Source organism: Coturnix japonica, chromosome Z (genome assembly GCF_054131305.1).
Source record: "Coturnix japonica strain WE chromosome Z, WE-NBRP24, whole genome shotgun sequence".
Taxonomy (NCBI): Eukaryota; Metazoa; Chordata; class Aves; order Galliformes; family Phasianidae; genus Coturnix; species Coturnix japonica.
The window spans coordinates 33,918,368-33,923,975 of NC_140702.1; positions in this window are offsets into that span (position 1 = coordinate 33,918,368).

Consider the following 5,608-nt stretch of genomic DNA (forward strand, 5'->3'; position numbering starts at 1 on the left):
ATTTCCTTAGAAAAGTAACTTAATGTAATTTATGTTGGAGATGTAAATTGACTTCAGTAAATGCACAACTTTTGTTTTCTTTTCAGAATATATCCATTGCTTACACTGGAGTGTTGATGGGTAGAGATTACTTGTTCTCTGTGTTAAACTTTGTAGGCTAAATATTTGGTAGGTGGAACTTTATTTGTTAAAACTGAATGTTTCTCAGTGGTATGCAGTGTTGTATTTTGTTTGATTTGGCCTGTTTTGGTGATATAGTTTGGAAACTACTGGCCTGAGGAAGCACTGTCTCAGGATGTTGGGTTTGTTGCAATTAGTAATGTTTTTTCATTTTACTATTTGAATTTAAGCTTATCCTTTTTATGATATCTGATCAGTTCTGAGCTGCAAGGCTTCCAAGGAGAAAAGTGGTATGGAAAATAAGAACACTGACTGAATGAGTTGATTTTAATAAATATGACTCAGGCATGTTATGTTTTGTGTTTTGGTGAACTCTTGCACCTGCTTATGTGAATGCTGAAGCAACTGATGACTGTTCTTTGGAGATTCGGTACTGGTTTATTAGACTCTTGTGAGGCACTCCTGATTTTTGCTAGCTGGCATTCCTTCATCCTTTGGACGGAAGAGTACATACCTGTAAAATGACCGTGTGCACACACCATATCAGTTATGTCTGAGACCTGTGTTCATTCTCTTTTCTTTAGTATGGCAAGAGGACTGAGATACTCATTTCTAACCTTGAGAGAAAACAGCAAGCCTACACAGCGTGAGGATGAGGCGAATGTACTTCTTGAGTCAAAGTGTTAGCCAAAAAGCCTTCCTTGGAAGAGACTGAAGATTTGCTTAGCATTGATGAGAATGTAAACAAGTGAGAATGAGGGAAAAAGTATTCTCCCTCAGTTACCACAGATGTGCGCATATCTCATAGATTCAGAAATATTCTGAATATATAAATGCATCTACATCATGAGCTAATTTGTAGGAAGGAATGCCATGAGCAAATCTGGAGTACTGAATTTTTTCATTCACCTATATTTGGTGCTATTTGTGCTTAAGGAATTCTGTGAATTCTACTTCAGTTTCTGTCTACTCTCTGAGGCAGAAATCTTGTGAAGATCACAAGGCTTGGTTCACCATTGCTTTATGCAGTCTGTGAAAGCAGTGAAGAGGTGAAAGATGGTTATGACTCAGAACGATTTTGCTTATGCATTTGCTCTTTGTAAGTGACTGTGGAACACAGAGATCAAAGAAGAGGTGCGCCCCAAGGTTGCTCCATGTGTTAATTGAAAAACTAAGGATATGGCATAATGTGTTCTGGTATGCATTGTGTAGATGTTCTCAATCTTTTTTCTCTTCCTCAGTAACATATTAGTGTACTATTGCAACTGTTACAAGTGAATCATCACAACTTAGCTTCAGTATCAAGGAAGGATGGAAACTGAGAGACCCTTTTTTAAATATTTAAAATTATATATATTTTTTCTGAGCCAATACTAAGACAGTAATTAGGAGAAGTAACAAAAGTAACTCTATTTTTATATAGGTATATTCATCATTTTACATACTATTCCCTTCTCTGATGCTTTTCCTAACATTCTGATGCTGCAGAAGTGATGATAATAGGTACAAACTACAGGAGGGGGAATATGGAAGACTAATTGATATAGGGAAGATTAACTTTTATGTTTCAATGAGAATAAAGGATTGATGTCCTTTTTTGTCTTATATATACACTGAAGGTTTGTGGTACTAATTTATGTTCAGAATTCACAGCAAGTGAGCATAAAGTTAGCACAGTGATAAAAAATAAGTCTGGTACCCATTGTTTTCTTTGTTATTATTTGGGACAATAAGGACTCTGCTCTGTATTATTATTTCCTTCTCTGAAATACAACTGATAGTGCTTACTTGCATTTCTAAGGAGGCAGTGTTTAGTCTGAAAACACTTAGAAACCGCAGGCTGGAGGACAGCAATTAATCTTGTTGAAGTTTTCTATTTGATAGAAGTGTGAGCCAAGAATTTTTAAAAAGTAATCAAATCATAACAAGATTTTGGAAGACCTTGGTATGGATCCAAGGTAATCTCATGACTTGTATCCCAGACTGAATTAAAATACAACAAAAACTGGGTGTAATATGAATAACCAGACTGGGTTAAATCTAGGAAATGGGCCAGTAGCTCCCACCAGAAGCTTCAGTGACCACTCGGGCTACTCACTCCGCTGCCTACGTGGATTTGAATGGGAAGAGGAAGAGTGGATTCAGATATTATAAACTTATTTTTGTAATAAATGGTCACAGTGAAAGATGAAACAGAAATCCAGGCTACCCAGTTTCTCACAGCAGGATGTGAAACTGGATGGAGTTTTGGGCAACCGGATCTAGTGGAAGATATTCCTTTTCATGGCAGGGAGGCTGGAAAATCTCAAACCATTTTCTGATTCTTTGAGATGTGACTGTCACATTCTTCCTGTTGAAGAGGTGGGAAAGGAATATGTTACTACAGGTACAGAGAGTTCTTTTGTTCTAAAGGATTCTCTATGTACTTTAAAAGCTCCAGTGTTTTTTGAGCATATCCTTGTATAGGACATGCATTTTTCCAGGTCATCTTGGCCTCCAAAATCCTTGTTTTTGAATCTCAATTCTCCGCAGTGGGACAAGGCATTGTAAGGTTTTCACTGATTATTAAAAGACTATGGAAGCTGTTTAATTATAATACCTGTGGACACATAAGGGCATGTACTAAATAAAATGTAGTTTCCACAGAAGAACAGATAACATTTAATTTAATTGATTATTTATTTAATTGATTAATGTTTTGCTTTACCTTTTATAAATAAACAGATGCATATTATCAACTAATTTTTTATTTCTGTCTAGATGCTTTCAGTCACATGAGTGGCATAAATATTTGCTTTCTGTATAATTAACTTTTGTACTATAACTTAAGTATTTTCATTAATTCATTCCATACTACAGAGGAAGTGACTTTATTTAAATCATATTAAATCATTTTTATACCATGTTTTATAAGTTCCTTCATAGTTGCACTTATCTAAACTACCGGCCTAGTTCTCACAGATTTTATTATAGTAGTACTCTGAATGGTTTAAAGTTTAGGATAGTCAAAACTAGTTTTTTTCATGCTATAAGAGCATGAAAAACTAGGTATTATCTGTAAGAGCTTGCACATGATTACATCTATTTCACAAAGCAATTTAGCTTCAGTCATTTACTATTTTTCCTCTGTAACTGCAGAGCTGATATTGTTCCAGTAAATCTGTCTGTTAAAACTGGGAGTATGGACCCAACAAGACAGTTTTTCATTTTAGAGTATTGGTAATCACTGAAATGGCAATTCAGCTAAGTGGTTATTTCTCTCAGTTAATAAGGCAGTAATTTAAAACTGATTTCTCATATGCTCTGTCTGTAGCTAGCTCTGCCCTTAAGTTTCTGCCATTTCACATTAGTTAATGAAATACTAAAACAGCTGCAAAACAATATGACTTATTTGCTGTGTGAATGTTCAGTTTCTTCTTTTGGAACACTGGGGAAAATGATTACAGATAACTTTGGTCTTCAGGATATATACTTAAGCAGTAGTAAGTGGCTTAGTTTTAAGAAGTACTGGGGAGGCTTCTTTAGTCACATTCCCTTACAGAAGTTTCTTGTGGATACATCATGCTGTCTGCACAACTAAATTTTCAGAAATCAGTCCAGTATTTTTAAATTTAAGCTCAACAGTTGGCTGTCTGTATCCACAAGGAACTTGTGTATGTAAAAACAAGAAAAAACAAATTCTGAGGACAATGCCAATAATTGAATTAGAAAAGAATGTTGCACTGCACAGTAATCTGTTTGTAATCTTGTTATTATAGGGAGTGCTTACCATTGAACTGGCTGTAGTAGGATGAGAATTATGGTAGCCATTAGAAGCTTTCTAGCCATGCTTCTTGCAGTGATTCCTGTGGAAAAAACAGAGAAGGAACACCTCAGGGGAAAAAAAAAAAAATAGAGAGAGAGAGAGAGAGAGAGAGAAAGAAAAAAAATTCAATCTCAGCTGGATGAACAATTTTGTACATTCATAAGAACTTTTGTCCTCCTGGATCTCAGCCTGATTTACAGATATTAGGCCAAAGTAAATGTATGTCAGACTTGTATCCAATCTCTGGAACATAGCGATGAAAGGTAGTCAGGACAAAGCAAAAGAAGACCAATAACTGGAAATCTGGAATCTGACTTTTAAGATTTTTATTTAAAGCAGGTATTCAGCAACATTGTTGCATATGAAAAACTAGTACAGCTTGTTCAGATTTAAAGTAATGAATGACTGAAGAATTTTTCTACGTAAATATTTTGGAGAAGTGTTCAGACCCTTATTGTTATGGCTGGCCTTACTTGTGGAGTAAAATTAGGTGTTACAGTGTAGGTAACAGTGATTATACTGGAATTTTAAGACCATTTAAGTGTCAGGAAATGAATTGTCATTAAGCTAAGATAGTAATGGTTTTTGTTCCATTTCTTGTAATTCAAACATTGTCTTTACTCTGTAATGTATTGTGGTTTTCTGACTGAAGGTGTCAGTAATGTGACACTTGGTATACATTTCTGCTTTTCTGTTAGAGACTTCTGGCTGTCAGAAGATTGTTCCTGTTAAATGTGGAAGATATCACCTAAGTATGGATGCAACTTATGTTTTGTTTTGTCATAAATTTGTGCACCATTATTTCTCTTTGCCATTCTAAATTAGTCTTTAGAGAATGAATAATGTTTCAAACTACCACTTGCAAAGAATGAATACTGTTTCTCTGAGAATTTCCACTTGTTGACATTAAAAAAAAAAACAACCAAAAAACAACAACACAAAAAACTCGAAAACTTTTAACTGTGAATTTTATTAATTTCATTTTAATATTAATTTTTATTTTCACTTTCAATATTATTATTTTTAATTTGCAGTAAGAACTTCAGATTAACAAGAAAGTAACACTCCTTTTAAGCCTTTTGATTTTTATCTATGCCCTCAACTTTAACTCTGTTTCAAACATATTTTGTTCAGAAAACAAGAAATTTTGTTAATAAACTAGCATACCAATTTGTGCCATAATTGCCCAATCTGTAAACTGTATAATAAACTATTTTCAGAATACTCTTTAAAAAGTTATATAGTATTTATTTCACTGCATAGGAAGAACTAGGTGTCTTTATTACTCTTTTATTATTTAGTCTTTAAATTTGGAGATAAATCTATTTTTCTGGCCCAAGCACAAATTCAGTGTGCCCTGGAAGGCTCTGTACTAGAGCTTAACTCTTCACAGCTGTACAGAATGGTGTTGCGTGTTATCCCCAGGGTCTTCTTATCCAGGGTTTTGGTTTAGACCCATCATCAGTCTCTGCAAAACTTAAAGGAAATAAAAATATTTTTCTTCTTTTTGTTCTTGGGTAATTTCCAGGAAAGGAATTAAACTTTCCTAGTGAAATGAGCGCCAGAAGTCATTGTTTTTTGATTCGTTGTTGTTTTTGTTGGTTTTTTTTTTAGGGTTTTTTGTTTGTTTGTTTTTCCCCCCACACAGTCACTTACAAATCTGTAAAACAGAGACATTGTTCT